This window comes from Haematobia irritans, chromosome 5 (assembly GCF_050003625.1).
Source record: "Haematobia irritans isolate KBUSLIRL chromosome 5, ASM5000362v1, whole genome shotgun sequence".
NCBI classification, from domain to species: domain Eukaryota; kingdom Metazoa; phylum Arthropoda; class Insecta; order Diptera; family Muscidae; genus Haematobia; species Haematobia irritans.
Window position 1 is genome coordinate 42,419,719 of NC_134401.1, and position 18,751 is coordinate 42,438,469.

The window sequence follows — 18,751 nt, forward strand, 5'->3', positions numbered from 1 at the left end:
TTCTGGGTCGTGGTGAAACTCTGAGTCGATCTGAGCATGTCCGTCCGTCCGTCTGTTGAAATCACACTAACTTCCGAACGAAACAAGCTATCGACTTGAAACTTGGCACAAGAAGTTGTTATTGATGTAGGTCGGATGGTATTGCAAATGGGCCATATCGGTCCACTTTTTTCTATAGCCCCCATATAAACGGACCCCCAAATTTGGCTTGTAGAGCCTATAAGAGAAGCATATTTCATCCGATCCGGCTGAAATTTGGTACATGATGTTGGTATATGGTCTCTAACAACCATGCAAAAATTGGTCCATATCGGTTCATAATTATATATAGCCCCCATATAAACCGATCCCCCGATTTGGCTTGTTGAGCCTCAAAGAGAGCAAATTTCATCCGGCTGAAATTTGGCACATGGTGTTGGCATATGGTCCTTAACATCCTTTCAAAAATTGGTTCACATCGGTCCATAATTATATATAGCCCCCATATAAACCGATCCCCGGATTTGGCTTGCGAAGCCTCAAAGAGAAGCAAATTTCATCCGATACGGCTGAAATTTGGTACATGGTATTAGTATATAGTCTCTAACAACCATTCAAAAATTTGTCCATATCAGTCCATAATTATATATAGCCCCCATATAATCCCCAGATTTGAACTCCGGAGCCTCTTGGAGGAGCAAAATTCATCCGATCCGGTTCAAATTTGCAACGTGGTGTTAGTATATGGCCGCTAATAACCATGCCAAAATTGGTCCATAGCGCTCTATAGTTATATATAGCCGATCCCCAATCACACAAAAATTGGTCCATATCGGTTCATAATCATGGTTGCCATTCGAGTCAAAAATAATCTAGCAAAATTTTATTTCTATAGAAAATTTTGTCAAAATTTTATTCCTATAGAAAATTTTGTCAAAATTTTAATTCTATAGAGAATGTTGTCAAAATTTTAAATCTTTTGAAAATTTTGTCAAAATGTTATTTCTATAGACAATTTTGTTAAAATCGTATTTATATAGAAAATTTTGTCCAAATTTTTCTTCTATAGAAAATGTTGTCAAAATTTTATTTCTATAGAAAATTTTGTCAAACTTAATTATATACGTATTTACCCAAGTAATTCATACAATTTAGAAGACGGTGTTAGGAGGTTTTAAGATACCTTGCCATCGGCAAGCGTTACCGCAACTTAAGTTATTCGATTGTGGATGGCAGTGTTTAGAAGAAGTTTCTACGCAATCCATTGTGGAGGGTACATAAGCTTCGGCCTGGCCGAACTTACGGCCGTATATACTTGTTCCAATATTCCACAGTATGCAGGTACCCAACACAGAGTTACATTATGCTTTTTAGTGAGAACCCTAAACTCTCTACGACAGCGGACTACCTGACACCTTATGTCTGCATTCCCCAAAGCGTGAATGCTGATATCGCTGATATCGCTTCAGAATAACGGCCTAATCAACAGCGTCTCAGCAGCTTTTGTTATTGCATAAATTTCTACCTGAAAGATACTGTAATCGCTATCTAACGTTTAAGATTCTTGTAGTCCTAGTTCACTGCAATAAATGCTGCTATGTTATGATGATATTTCAAATATCCTAGCCTATTTTAAGGCTTCATTAAATAGAATAAAATTTGCTGTGGGATTTTAATTGCAAAAATTCGTAATACGTATACTATCATATGCATTTTTATCCTCAGAAGAGTTTTTAGAAAAAAATCTGCAACTAATAGTGTTCTTGTTTTAAATAACAACCCAACCTAAAAGTATGCAATGGTTAAATTTAATACTAAAATGTATGTTCAAAAATGAAGTAAAGAATTTTACATTAGACTGTTATCAAAACTTTGTAACGGTAACATATTTAAGCAAGTCTTGTGTAGTAAAAACTTTTTATATGTGTATCAAAATTTATTTCGAAATACTCTTGTTAAGGGTTAGAAACATTTCGTTTTTCCCTTGTATTTTTAAATAATCATAAAAGTATTCTCTATGCTCTAGAAGGTTTTGCCAAATGAAGTGATATGCTTTAACCTTCTAGTAAATGTTCTATAAGGAATTTACTCATATGGGATGTTTAAAAAGATATCCAAACAGTAAGGAAAGCCTAAAGTCGAGCAGGGATGACTACATTAAACCCTGCACCACTTTGTAGATGGATATTTTCGATAACATCTCAAAACATGGAACTATAGCGACCATATAGCCATAAAGTACCCGTCACGCCCTTTCTCCCGATACCAAAATATCCTCGGCAGGATTGCATAGAGGGGCATTTTTCCTTATAAAGGGTGGTTAAATTGTAAGGGCCGATGTTGAATGTGAACCACACCTAAACGCCAATTTTTTTTCGAATTTTATTTGACATTTCTCTATTTCAGACTTACTCAATTTGAACCATGGACGTCGTGAATGGGCGGAATGGTTCCAAGAAATGGCAACAGTGGATGATCAATTTTCGAAAAAAATCATCTTCAGTGATGAGGCACATTTTCACCTCAGTGGATTCGTCAATAAACAGATTTGCCGCATTTGGGCGAATGAGAATCCAAGAGTGATTATCGAAAAACCAATGCACCCACAAAGAGTGACTGTTTTGGTGCGGTTTATGGGCTGGCGGCATCATCGGGCCGTATTTTTTCCAAAATGAGGCCGGTCAGGCAGTTACTGTGAATGGTGTTCGCTATCGTAAGATGATAACGAACTTTTTATGGCCCGAATTGGAAGATATGGATGTGGACGATATGTGGTTTCAGCAGGACGGTGCCACTTGCTACACAGCTAACGAAACAATGGCTCTTTTGCGCAACAAATTCAATGGCCGTGTTATCTCACGTAATGGCGATGTCAATTGGCCGCCAAGATCATGTGATTTGACACCGTTGTACTTTTTTCTTTGGGGTTATTTGAAAGAAAAGGTGTACGTCGATAATCCAGCAACAATTCAAGAGCTAAAGGATGAGCTAATTCGGTACATTAATGGCATAGAACCTCCATTATGCCTCAGCGTTATCGAAAATTTGGACCATCGGATGAAGGTGTGCCACCGAGGTCGCGGCGCCCATTTGGCCGATATTTTGTTCCATACATAATTGAGTAATACCAATATATCATCTATCTATCTATCTATATATATATATATAAAATTCAATCTATGTTTGTTTATTTGTTTGTTTGTTTGTTTGTATGTTCCGAGTTGGCTCCTAAACGGCTGAACCGATTTACTTGAAATTTTCAGAGATCGTAGGGGGCGTTCATGTGGTGAAAATGACACCTGGTCGCGGAAGGGGACCTCCCCTTTGTCGGACTTTTTGAAAATTGGACCAAAGTTGACCGATTTGCTTGAAATTTTCATTGAAGGTTGGGATTAGCATTTAGACAAGGATCCACTACTTTATATTTCGATATTTGGTGGCGGAGGGGGACCTCCCCTTTGTTCGACTTTTTTTTAAGTACAGTGAAAAAAACTAAAATTCTCTAAATTATCTGAGATTTACAGAGAACATGCGGTGAGGTTATGGAAATAATATGGGGTACCTGATGATTTCATATGTGGACGGGGAGGGGGACCTCCCCCTTGCCCTACTTATTGAAACTTGGAACAAAAGTATGTGATTTGCTTGAAATTTTCATTGAATGTTGGGGTTGGCATCTAGACAAACATCCGCTACATTATTTTTCGATATTGGCTCGGCGAGGGGGACCACCCTTTTGCCTGACTTTTTTTTTAAAGTACAGTGAAAACAAAACTAAACTCCCCCTACTGAAATTTTACTGAAAAAATGGGTGAGGTTATGAAATTTATATCAGGTTCATGATTTTTTAATAAAAATAAAAGGGCATAGGGAGACATCCGTTTCTCTTAAGTACATACAGAGAAACAAATAAACTTTACCGAGTTACTTGAAATTTACAGAGAGAGGTTACGATATTAATAGTTGATACCTGATTTTATGATATTTGGATGGAAGAGAGGCCGCCCCTTTAGGCTTATAATTTGCTTTCCTTTTCTGGAACGTTTACAAAAGATACGCTACATCATTTTTCGATATTTGGTCGAGGACGAGGTCCCAACCTTCAATGAAAATTTCAAGCAAATCGGTCAACTTTTGTCCAATTTTCAAAAAGTCCGACAAAGGGGAGGTCCCCTTCCGCGACCAGGTGTCAAAAAATGAGGTACCCCATTTTCACCACATGAACGCCCCCTACGATCTCTGAAAATTTCAAGTAAATCGGTTCAGCCGTTTAGGAGCCAACTCGGAACATACAAACAAACAAACAAATAAACAAATATAGATTGAATTTTATATATAGACTAGCGTAACCCGGCCCGCTTCGCTGCGCCTTCCGAAGCGTGTTTGTAGGAATATTTTGCGAATTTGTTTTCGTGCTGAAAACAAATTCGAAACGATTTCAATTCTTTCAAACAAATCGGACTACTTGCTTTTTCGTTTATAGGTACAAATACGGCGAATATGCATATGTAAAACGGTTAGTCTGAAGCGAGAGGGTGTACCCTTTCTTTCAACTTTTTTAAATAATGTCCTGTATTCAAGTAGTTGGACAATCTTCTATATTTCTTGTGAATTTTAAGTGTGGTTTGTCAAGGAAAGGTATCCTTCTCCTCAACATATCAGAAGCACTATATTATAATAACATACAAAGAATTACTGTTTCCCATCCAATAAATCGGGAAAAGCAAAAGTAGTAAAAAATTTTACCGTTTTTTAACATTTGCTAAAATGTTGGCTGCTAATTTCATGTAAATTTAAGTTCTTTACTAAAAAGAAGTCTGGCAGAAGCCTGTGCAAAAATCATAAAATTACGTACCGAGTTCCCATTTACGGACAACCCTCTACTATCAATTTAAGAAAAAAAAACGGACAAAAGGGAACCCTCTCCTCACCTTAGCTCCGCTCCGATCTGATATCGGACTATCTCGTACCCTATATTAATTTCACAACTGCTCAATGGTCCCTATAAATTCTATCATATATCATATACTAATTTAAAAATCATGTATAAATTTAATCACCTCCTCCCACGTTCCTTGTAAATTTCAAGTAGATCGAAGATGTTTAAATTTTGCTCTATTGTTTTAGAGGGACGTCACTTTCCCCGATACAATATCGACAAACACCGTAGTGAATAGCACCCCTAACCTTCCCTGAAAATTCTTGAAACTTTCCTTCAAGTGTGGGGCAAGGAAGGTCGCCCCTGCGTTCATAACTTTCCCCCACTGTCTTTGTAAATTTCAAGAAAACTTAAGAATTTTTGTTTTTTTTTTTGCAGTTTTAGAATAAAATAAAATTACAATAATTTCCCAAATAGTTTGTGTTTTATTCAAAATAAACATCGGCCCTTGAAATTTTAACCACCCTTTATTAATTCATCCAAGTTAGTATTTTTTCGATTAAATGGGATAAAACACAATTTTCTGGATTGCTTTCGAATATAGCGACCATATAGCCAGAAAGTACACGTTATGACCTTTCTCCTGATACCAAAATACCAAAATATCCGTAAGTTCGGCCAGGCCGAAGCTTATGTACCCTCCACCATGGATTGCGTAGAAACTTCTACTGAAGACTGTCATCGACAATCGAATTACTTGGGTTGCGGTAGCACTTGCCGATGGCAAGGTATCTTAAAACTTCCTAACACCGTCTTCTAAATTGCAAGGTAGTCCATATGTGTTGACAAAATTTTCTATAGAAATAAAATTTTGGTAGATTATTTTTGGCTCGAGTGGCTACCATGATTATGAACCGATATGGACCAATTTTTGTGTGATTGGGGATCGGCTATATATAACTATAGACCTATATGGACCAATGTTGGCATGGTTATTAGCGGCCATATACTAACACCACGTTGCAAATTTCAACCGGATCGGATCAATTTTTCTTCTCCAAGAGGCTCCGGAGATCAAATCTGGGGAATGGTTTATATGGGGGCTATATATAATTATGGACCGATATGGACCAATTTTTGCATGGTTGTTAGAGACCATATAACACCACGTACCAAATTTCAACCGAATCGGATGAATTTTGCTCTTCCAAGAGGTTCCGGAAGTCAAATATGGGGAACGATTTATATGGGGGCTATATATAATTATGGACCGATATGGACCAACTCTTGCGTGTTTGTTAGAGACCACATACTAACACCACGTTCAAAATTTCAACCGGATCGGATAAATTTTGCTCCTGCAAGAGGTTCCGGAGGTCAAATCTGGGGATCGGTTTATATGGGGGCTATATATAATTATGGACCGATGTGGACCAATTTTTGCATGGTTGTTAGAGACCATATACTAACACCATGTACCAAATTTCAGCCGGATCGGATGAAATTTGCTTCTCTTAGAGGCCTCGCAAGCCAAATCGGGGGATCGGTTTATATGGGGGCTAGATATAATTATTGACCGATGTGGACCAATTTTTGCATGGTTGTTAGAGACCATATACTACCACCATGTACCAAATTTCAGCCGGATCGGATGAAATTTGCTTCTCTTAGAGGCCTCGCAAGCCAAATTTGGGGGTCCGTTTATATGGGGGCTATACGTAAAAGTGGACCGATATGGCCCATTTGCAATAGCATCCGACCTACATCAATAACAACTACATGTGCCAACTTTCAAGTCGATAGCTTGTTTCGTTCGGAAGTTAGCTTGATTTTAACAGACGGACGGACGGACGGATGGACATGCTCAGATCGACTCAGAATTTCACCACGACCCAGAATATATATACTTTATGGGGTCTTAGAGCAATATTTCGATGTGTTACAAACGGAATGACAAAGTTAATATACCCCCCATCCCATGGTGGAGGGTATAAAAATTAAGGATCCATTAGTGCGGTTTTATTTCTACAATATCTCAATCGTTATTGTGTTTTTGATCTATGTGACCTTAGTTTCTGAAAGTGCACTCCTAGGCCTTTATTATGGCATCAAATTTGTCGCTTAGTTAATTTTTTATTGGTCCAAAGTAGTCAAAATATATATAACAATTTTTTTTTGGTCGCCTTAGCATAACTCAATTATTTTCCATCATATGATGGAAAATCAGGCGAATGGTATATATGGGAACTATATCTAAATCTGAACCGATTTCAACCAATATTGGCATGCATATCCAGAAACCTTAATTCTACTCCTTTTGTAAAATTTCAAGCAAATCAAGGTAAAACTCTGGCTTCTGGGCCAATGTAAGTGCATATCGGGCGAAATATATATATGGGAGTTAGGTTAGGTTAGGTTATGTGGCAGCCCGATATCAGGCTCACTTAGACTATTCAGTCCATTGTGATATCACAGTGGTGAACTTCTCTCTTATCACTGAGTACTGCCCGATTCCATGTTAAGCTCAATGACAAGAGACCTCCTTTTTATAGCCGAGTCCGAACGGCGTTCCACATTCCAGTGGGAGTTATATCCATATCTGAACCGATTCCTTCTAAAATCAATAGGGTTCTATTCCGAAACTTGTGCCAAATTTGAAGTCGATTGGACTAAAACTGCGACCTAGACTTTGATCACAAAAATGTGTTCTCAGACAGAGGGACATGGCTAGATAGACTCAGCGACCTACCCAGAGCATTATTGCCATATACGAGTATATCTCAAAAATACATTAGCAAAATTGGTCTTTTTTCAAAAATGACCTATACTGAGAAACATTTTAAGCCTTTCACTACCGAAATAAACCAATGCTAAAAACTTTTATTTTTCTTCTTTTTTTACTTGTACTAACAGCATGTAGAACAAAAATTGTCATTTTGAAAACCTACCTCAATTACTTCAAGAGCTATATGAGCTTGTTCTGAAAACTTGATTCTTGAATTGTGACCAAATGACCTTACGATAATAAGCGCTATTTGGCCTATAATATCTTTCAAAGTATGAGAAAAAAAAAACAAAAACGAACCCGTAAAAATATCCGCCATAGTTTTTGTATAAATGTCCATTTACTAGAAACATACAGTACAAAAATTGTCTCAAATTTTTGTATTTTTTGTTTATTGTTAAAGAAGTTTATAAAAAATGTATTTTAGACCTCACCAATATGGACAATATAAATAGTTTATTTAGATGAAAACCTTTACTTTCAAATAACATCGAGAAACAAATCGGAACTAGGTGGGAAAATAGAATTTGGTGTCTGTTTCGAATGTCCTTCTAAGTGGACATCAGTAGTGAAAGGGTTAATATGTACTTTGAATAAATTATTTGAATTTTAGATATTGAGCAGCAGTAAGATAAAGAATCGGTAGGAAATTTGGCTATCTTTCAGGAATAAGAGAAAAAATCTAAATATTCACAAGCAAATTGTTTTCTCTTTAATTTAATCAACAAACCCAGTCAAAGAAAATTCTTGTAACCAACAAAAAAAAATTTGCAGAAGGCATGCAAATTTCCAATAGGCTACAAAAGCAACATAAAGCCAGTGAAAACAAAAATTGCATATGCCGAATACCAGGAGAAGAGAGTAATTATGAATGGCAAAATCAAATACTTGAAGTCACATCATCATCAAATTGTTTGTATTGTTTCAATTGAATGTGATTTACCATGAGGGCGAATATTAGGGATGTCATCAATGGAAGAATCTGAGAGGAATAAAAAGAAGCATTAAAAATTCCCAGTATGCATTTTTTTTTTAATTTAAAAATTAAACAAGTATATACGGCCTTAAGTTCGGCCAGGCCGAATCTTATGTACCCTCCACCATGAATTGCGTAGAAACTTCTACGAAAGACTGTCATCCACAATTGAATTAATTGGGTTGTGGTATCCTAAAACTTCTTAACATCGTTTTCTAAATTGTTAGTTAGTTCATACGTGTTATATATATTAGACAAAAAAGGTATGTATAGGTAAGTCTACAAATGATTACGAATCGATATGGACTTTTACACGGTACGTAGAGAGCCAGAATTGAAATATGGGGGTCGCTTATATATGGGCTTTATACAATTATGAACTTGATATGGACAAATTTTTGTGTTTTTGGGGATCGATTTATCTGAGGGTTATATATAACAATATACCAATATGGACCTAGTTAGGCATGGTTGTTAACGGCCATATACTAACATAGCACAATGTACCAAATTTCAACTGACTCGGATGAAATTAGCTCCTCCAAGAAGCTCCAAAACCAAATGTCGGGATCGGTTTATATGGGTGCTATATATGATTATGGACTGATATGAACCACTTTTGACATGGTTGTTAAATATCTTATACTACCACCACGTACCAAATTTCAACCAGATCGGATGAATTTTGCTTCTCCGAAAGGCACCGGGGGTCTAATCTGGGGATCGGTTTATATGGGGGCTATATATAATTATGCACTGATATGAACCAATTCCTGCATGATTGTTGGATACCATATACTAACATCACGTACCAAATTTCAACCGAATCGGATGAATTTTTCTCTTCCAACGGGCTCTGAAGGTCAAATCTGGGTATCGGTTTATATGGGGGCTATATATAATTATGGACCGATTTCGACCAATTTTTGCATTGGTGTTTGAGGCCATATATGAACACCAAATTTTAACTGAATCAGATGAATTTTGGTCTTCCAAGAGGCTCCGGAGATCAAATCTGGTTATAGGTTTATATGGGGGCTATATATAATTATGCACCGATGTGGACCAATTTTTGCATAGTCATTAGAGACCATATACTTACACCATGTTCCAAATTTCAACCGAATCGAATGAAATTTGCTTCTCTTAGAGGCTTCGCAAGACAAATCGAAGGATCGGTTTATATGAGGGCTATATATAATTATGGACCGATGTGGACCAGTTTTTGCATGGTTGTTAGAGGCCATATACCAACACCATGTACAAAATTTCAGCCAGATCGGAAGAAGTATGCTTCTGTTAGAGGCTCCACAAGCCAAATCTGGGGATCGGTTTATATGGGGGCTATATATAATTATAGACCGATGTGGACCAATTTTTGCATGGTTGTTAGTGGTCATATACCAACACCATGTACCAAATTTCAGACGGATCGGAAGAAATTTGGTTCTCTTAGAGGCTCCGCAAGCCAAATCGGGGATCGGTTTATATGGGGGCTATATATAATTATAAACCGATGTGGACCAATTTTGGCATGGTTTTAGAGACCATATACTAACACCATGTACCAAATTTCAGCCGGATCGGATGAAAATTGTTGCTCTTAGAGGCTCTGCAAGCCAAATCAAGGGATCGGTTTATATGGGGGCTATATATAATTATGGACCGATATGGACCAATTTTTGCATGGTTGTTAGAGACCATATATTAACACCACGTACCAAATTTCAGCCGGATCGGATGAAATTTGCTTCTCTTAGAGGCCTCGCAAGCCAAATTTGGGTTCCGTTTATATGGGGGCTATACGAAATAGTGGACCGATATGGCCCATTTGCAATACCGTCCGACCTACATCAATAACAACTACTTGTGTCAAGTTTCAAGTCGATAGCTTGTATCGTTCGGAAGTTAGCGTGATTTCAACAGACGGACGGACATTTTCAGATCGACTCAGAATTTCACCATGACCCAGAATATATATACTTTATGGGGTCTTAGATCAATATTTCGATGTGTTACAAACGGAATGACAAAGTTAATATACCCCCCATCCAATGGTGGAGGGTATAAAAACTTTCGGAGAGTAGTTACTTCTACTCTGTGTATAGACTTTCAATTCCAATCAGCGTTGCCGTTTTGGTCCGATCGGAAATTGGTTCAAAAGATTTCTAATTTTTAAATTTGGCCCGATGGTCGGACCAAACAAAATTTGGTCCATTTTGGACCATTTCATAAATTTGGTCTCTATCACATCTTAAATAGTAGATGGTGCACCATAAAGAATATTGTCGGGAGGCCAAATATTTCACATGCTTAAAATATGAATACGAATTTTGCTTAGAATAGAAGACGTATTTCTCAGAAATAAATCTTTTTCCTTGTCTAAAAGTCTCTAAACTTTTCAATGAAGTCTGTTTGTCCTTATAGCTAAGTGATTCGACATAAAAATGTGTATCCTAACATGAATGAAAATTTCGTTATAATGAAGTCAAAATGGATTTAATATTTCTGAAAAAATCTTCAAAATTAATAAAATGTTTCAACACATTGTTTTAAAGTCATTATACCCTAAACCACATAGTGGTTAGGGTATAATAAGTTTGATCTGCCAAAAAATGTGCCTACCAGAAATATTGATTCTAGACCCCATCAAATATATACCGATCGACTCAGAATCACCTCCTGAGTCGATCTAGCGCTTGGTGTGCGTCCGTCCGTCCGTCTGTCCATGTATTTGTTGTCTACACGATTCCGGTCGCAATTATTAACCGATTTTGATGAAATTTGGTACAGGGAGTTTTTCGGGCACAATGACGAACGCTATTGAATTTGGAAGAAATCGGATCAAATTTAGATATAGCTCCCGTATATATGTATCGCCCGATTTCGACAAATGGGGTCACGCTGTGCCCCCATAAAATAAAACTCAATTGAACAAATAATACAATGTTTGTACTATAATTTTCTCGAAGAGGAGCGGAGCGATTTTTTTTTCTCGGAGCGGAGCGGGTTTTCTATTCTCCGGAGCGGGAGCGGAGCGGAGCGAAAAAAATGGACCGCTCCGGATCCCTGTTATGGACTGATATGGACCACTTTTGGCATGGTTGTTAAATATCATATATAACCACAATGTACCAAATTTCAACCAGATCGGATGAATTTTGCATCTCCGGGGGTCAAATCTGGGGATCGGTTTATATGGGGGCTATATATAATTATGGACTGATATGAACCAATTCCTGCATGGTTGTTGGATACCGTATACTTACATCACGTACCAAATTTCAACCGAATCGGATGAATTTTGCTCTTCCAAGCGACTCCGGAGGTCAAATCTGGGGATCGGTTTATATGGGGGCTATATAAAATTATGGACCGATTTTGACCAAGTTTTGCATTGGTGTTTGAGGCCATATATTAACACCACGTACCAAATTTCAACTGAATCAGATGCAGTTTGGTTTTCCAAGAGGCTCCGGAGGTCAAATCTGATGATTGGTTTATATGGGGGCTATATATAATTATGGACCGATGGGGACCAATTTTTGCATGGTTGTTAGAGATCGTATGCTGACACCATGTACCAAATTTCAACCAGATAGGATGAAATTTTGCTTCTCTTAGAGGCTCCGCAAGCCAAATCTGGGGATCGGTTTATATGGGGGCTATATAATTATGGATCGATGTGGACCAATTTTTGCATGGTTGTTAGAGGTCATATACCAACACCATGTACCAAATTTCAGCCAGATCGGAAGAAATTTGGTTCTCTTAGAGGCTCCGCAAGCCAAATTTTGGGGTCCGTTTATATGGGGCTATACGTAAAAGTGGACCGATATGGCCCATTTGCAAAACCATCCGACCTACATCAATAACAACTACTTGTGCCAAGCTTCAAGTCGATAGCTTGTTTCGTTCGGAAGTTAGCGTGATTTCAACAGACGGACGGACATGCTCAGATCGACTCAGAATTTCACCTACCATGGGGTCTTAGAGCAATATTTCGACGTGTTACAAACGGAATGACAAAGTTAATATAATCCCATCCTATGGTGGAGGGTATATGTTAAAAACCCTAAATCCTAATTCCTAAATCCTGGGGTTCAAAAACTCAAACTCTTAAATGCCAACTATATTAACCCTACACGCAAAGAAAAAAAACGTTTGGAAAACGTGTACCGAAAACGTTTTTCTTTTGTTAGAGTTTTTTGAATTGCTTCGAAAATTTTAAACTGTTATCACCAAAAAAATTCGTTTGTTACAAAATTTTTATTTTTTCAATAAAAAAAGTTATTTTTGAAACAACAACACAGTCCATTTCGTTTATATCAAACACTGTTCTTTTCTGACTTTAGGTCTTTAATAAGACACATTTTACAATTCAAAATTTAATATAGTACAATGTAATGTTGAACATTTTTTCGGAATCTTCCGAATATATCTGGAATATATGTAAAAAAAAAAAACAAAAGCAAAAAAAAAACTTTGGTCGAAGCAGGGATCGAACCCACGACCCTTGGCATGAGAGTCGGACGTATCTACCACTGCTCCACGGTGCCAAACTAAATGTTTGTTTCTGTTAAATAAACTATGTTTATTCGGTTCGTGGGCGCCGCAAGCTATGCTATATAAATATAACTTATATGGATAATTATGTATTGATGACCATAACAGGTACATAGCTCAGTGGTTAGTGTGTTGGCTTACAAAGTGCATGGTTCGCGGTTCGATTCTCCGTCCAGGCGAAAGGTAAAAAAAATTTTAAAAATTTATAAAATCGTATAATTTCTTCTACATTGTTGGTATTACAGGAAAAGGTGTTAAGAATTAAAAATCCTCGTGGATGTGAGAAAGAAGTGAGGGACAATGCAATTAGCAAGAAAATAATTTTTTTTTTGAGCTAGTCTTTATGAAATTATTTTTACATCCTGGAAAAGAGTAAACGTTTATCACAAAAGGTATATACTTTTCTTCCAAATACACTTCCTTACAGCGAAAAGCAAATGAGAAACGAACTTTGTTTGTCTAAAATTTCGTTTAGGAGGAAAGAATTATTTTTTTGCGTGTAGTGTATCCAAATGATGTCATGAGCTCTATAGCCAAAATCTATCGAACATGATGGCCTAAACACTCACTGAAGCCATATCCGTTTCCTGTGGGTTATGCTACTATTTCGAATGCCTGTAGCAATTTAGCTCATTTTCAAATTTCTTTATGTCTCTCTTCTCTTGAAACATGAATGTTTTTTCAAACCAACAAAAATGTTTGCAGTTTTTATCTTTCTTGATTTTGTGACAATACTCAATGTACTGGACTTATCGCTGATGCCAAAAAAATTGTTTGTCTTTTTTTGGAAAAATTCAAAATTGCCGAAGTCTAATTTGTGAAGTCATCATATAATGCAAAGTGCTCTAATTTCAAAAAATTGAAGTGAAGTTTCGAGTTAAACAGTAGGGATAGATCCATAAACAGCAGGGACTTTTCTTGCGCCAGGGCTGGTGTTGATCTAGTTCCCGTAGGTGAAATTTATATACACCAAATATGCTCCAATTTGTTAACCCTTGGGGTATATGTAAATAAAATTTTTGTCCACATTTGGGAGGTGTCCAGCTATGAGAGATTAATTTTAATGTGTTGATATAAAAAACGTCCCCAGGAAACTGTCCACATTTGGGAGGTGTTCGGTTTTCTGAGTGTCCAAGTTTTAGAGGTTTCACTGCATATATTTTCTAGAGGTCTAAATCAGATTTATGCGACCCAAATAAACCTAAAACTTTAATTAAATTTCTCTCCATTTTATTTTAAAAAGAAAAAAATCTTCAGGCCATTGTCCTTAAGCTCACCTCTCCTCATTCAATTCATGTCCAACACTTCACAGACAAATGAAATAAAAAATCTAAAATGCTAAATGGCAAAAAATACTAGAAAAAAAAAATAAAGCATTGGCGATTATTTCTGTTGGCCATTCTTTCCATTTGTGCACCGAAAAAATGCACTGACAACGCCCACATTATCGTCTGGCACAAATTTCTCTTTTTTTCTCCCTACATTTTTGGCATTGTTTTTTCTAGAAGATATTTGGATTTGGTAGAAAGTTCTAAACAACAAGCAAACATTACTTTGTAGAAAAATTCAGATCTTCTTATTTTTGTTATTTTTAGCCAGCAGACAGAAAATTCTTACGGATAAATACGAGGTCAACCAAAAGCGAAAACACATAAAAATGGATTTAGACTAAAGTTTTAGGCCATGACAATAAAAAATTAAATATCCCTACGCACCCCAAAACGGATGTCTTGGAAGAAGCTCGCCTTAGCAAAAAAGAAGTTATTTTGAGTTATTTTTGCCTTGTCCAATTCCATTGTTATTCTAATGGTATCATCTTTATAGGGGATGAAAAGAAAGTTATTCTTGGATGTCAAGCCAATTTTTTTCAACAATTATCAAAACGAAATTTAATAAACAAAACTATAAAGTAGGAAATCACAACCACTATATATTGAACGAAATGTTACTAGTGACCATGGATATGGAAAGAATTTCCCATGAAATAAATATTTTAAATAGAACAAGTATATACGGCCGTAAGTTCGGGCAGGCCGAATCTTATGTACCCTCCACCTTGGATTGCGTAGCAACTTCTACTACATACTGTCATCCACAATCGAATTACTTGGGTTGCGGTAACACTTGCCGATGGCAAGGTATCTTAAAACTTCTTAACATCGTCTTCTAAATTGCGAGGTAGTCCATATGTAGTATATATTAAACTAAACAAGTATATACGGCCGTAAGTTCGGCCAGGCCGAAGCTTATGTACCCTCCATCATGGATTGCGTAGAATCTTCTTCTAAACACTGCCATCCACAATCGAATTACTTAAGTTGCGGTAACGCTTGGCGATGGCAAGGTATCTCCTAACACCATCTTCTAAATATGTGTCCATACGTGGTATATATTAAATCAAAAAAGATCGATCCAATACGTATATAATTCAGTTTGACAAAGTAGACATAAAGTTTTGACAAAATTTTCTACAGAAATAAAATTTTAACAAAATTTTCTATAGAAATAAAATTTTCACAAAATTTTCTATAGAAATAAAAATTTTGACAAAATTTTCTATAGAAAGAAAATTTTGACAAAAATTTCTACAGAAATAAAATTTTAACAAAATTTTCTATAAAAATAAACTTTTGACAAAATTTTCTATAGAAATAAACTCTTTGTTTGTGGCTCGAGTGGCAACCATGATTATGAACCGAATAAAATTTGAAAAAAATTTTCTATAGTAATAAAATTTTGACAAAATTTTCTATAGAAATAAAATTTTGATAATGATGAAAATTTTATTATGAACCGAATAAAATTTTAACAAAATTTTCTCCAGAAATAAAATTTTGACAATATTTTCTATAGAAATAAAATTTTGACAATATTTTCTATAGAAATAAAATTTTGACAAAATTTTCTATAGAAATAAAATTTTGGTAGATTATTTTTGGCTCTAGTGGCAACCATGATTATGAACCGATATGGACCACTATTGGTACGGTTGTTAGCCACCATAGACTAATTTGAACCGGATCGGATGAATTTTGCTCCTCCAAGAGGCTCCGGAGGTCAAATCTGGAGAACGTTTTATATGGGGGCTATATATAATTATGGACCGATATGGACCAATTCTGGCACGGGTGTTAAAGATCATATACTAACACCATGTTCCAAATTACAGCCGGCTTGGATGAAATTTGCTTCTCTTGGAGACTTCGCAAGCCAAATCTGGGGATCGGTTTATATGGGGGCTATATATAATTATGAACCGATGTGGACCAATTTTTGCATGATTGTTATAGACCATATACCAACACTATGTACCAAATTTCAGCCGGATCGGATGAAATATGCTTCTCTTTGAGGCTCCACAAGCCAAATCTGGGGATCGGTTTATATGGGGGCTATATATAATTATGGACCGATATAAACCAATTTTTGCATGATTGTTAGAGACCATATACCAACATCATGTACCAACTTTCAGCCGGATCGGATGAAATTTTCTTCTCTTTGAGGCTCCGCAAGCCAAATCTGGGGATCGGTTTATATGGGGGCTATATATAATTATGGACCGATGTACACCAATTTTTGCATGGTTGTTAGAGACAATATACCACCACCATGAACCAAATTTCAGCCGGATCGGATTAAATTTGCTTCTCTTTTAGGCTCCGCAAGCCAAATCTGGGGATCGGTTTATATGGGGGCTATATATAATTATGGACCGATGTGGACTAATTTTTGCATGGTTGTTAGAGACCATATACCAACACCATGTACCAAATTTCAGCCGGATCGGATGAAATATGCTTCTGTTAGAGGCTCCACAAGCCAAATCTGAGGGTCCCTTTATATGGGGGCTATACGTAAAAGTGGACCGATATGGCCCGTTTTCAATACCATCTGACCTACATCGATAACAACTACTTGTGCCAAGTTTCAAGTCGATAGCTTGTTTCGTTCGGAAGTTAGCGTGATTTCAACAGACGGACGGACGGACATGCTTAGATCGACTCAGAATTTCACCACGACCCAGAATATATATACTTTATGGGGTCTTAGAGCAATATTTCGATGTGTTACAAACGGAATGACAAAGTTAAGTTAAGTTTCAGCCGGATCGGATGAAATATGCTTCTGTTAGAGGCTCCGCAAGCCAAATCGGAGCGTCGGTTTATAGGGGGGCTATACGTAACAGGGGTTCGATTTGGCCCATTGGCAATACCATCCGACCTACATCAATAACAACTACTTGTGCCAAATTTCAATTCGATAGCTCGTTTCGTTCGGAAGTTAGTATGATTTCAACAGACGAACGGACATGCTTAGATCATCTCAGAATGTCACCACGACCCAGAATATATATACTTTATGGGGTCGTAGAGCAATATTTCGATGAGTTACACACAAAAAATTTTTTCTCTGATTCAATCACCAAATTAATTGATCCAATTAATTTTTTAATTGAAATGTCTTCAATCACGAAAATGATAGTATCAATCACAGTTTTAATTGGACATAGACAAAATTCTTGATTAAAAAATTAATTGATTTTTTCAGCAAAATTCAATTAATTTTTAATTGATTCAATTAAAAATTTAATTGATGTTGATTGCAAAACGCAATTAATTTATTAATTAAAAAAGGTAACTATTTTTAATTACTTAGTTAGATTGGCTTAGAGTTCTCATTTGGATTAACAAATGATTGTTTGAAATACATTTTTAATTAAAAAAGTAAAAAAAAATCAGCACTTTTTATACCCTTCACCACTACTGTGGTACAGGGTATAATAAGTTTGTGCATTTGTATGTAACGCCAAGAAGGAAAAGTCTGAGACCCATCGTTTAGTATACCGATCGTCTTAGAATTAAATTCTGAGTCGATTTAGCGATGTCCGTCTGTCTGTCTGTCTGTCTGTCTGTCTGTCTGTCTGTCTGTCTGTCTGTCTGTCTGTCTGTCTGTCTGTCTGTCCGTCTGTCTGTCTGTCTGTTGATGTATTTTTGTGTGCAAAGTACAGCTCGCAGTTTTAGTCCGATTGTCCTAAAATTTGGTATAGGGTCCTGTTTCGACTCAAAGACGATCCCTATTGATTTTGGAAAAAATCGGTTCAGATTTAGATATAGCTGCCATATATATTTTTCACCGATCTGGTCATAATTGGCGTGTATATAAACCGATCTTCCTCAAATTCCGTACATCCGAATATTTTATGAGTCTCGAAAAACTTGCAAAATATCATCCAAATCGGTTCAGATTTAGATATAGCTCCCATATATAGCTTTCGCCCGATTTACACTCCTTTGTCCACAGAGGCCAATTTTTTGCTCCGATTTAGTTGAAATTTTGCACAGGGAGTAGAATTAGCATTATAGCTATGCGTGTCAAATTTGGTGGAAATCGGTTCAGATTTAGATATAGCTTCCATATATAGCTTTCGCCCGATTTACACTCATATGACCACAGAGGCCAATCTTTTACACCGATTTAATTGAAATTTTGCACAGGGAGTAGAATAAACATTGTAGCTATGCGTGCCAAATTTGGTTGAAATCGGTTCAGATTTAGATATAGC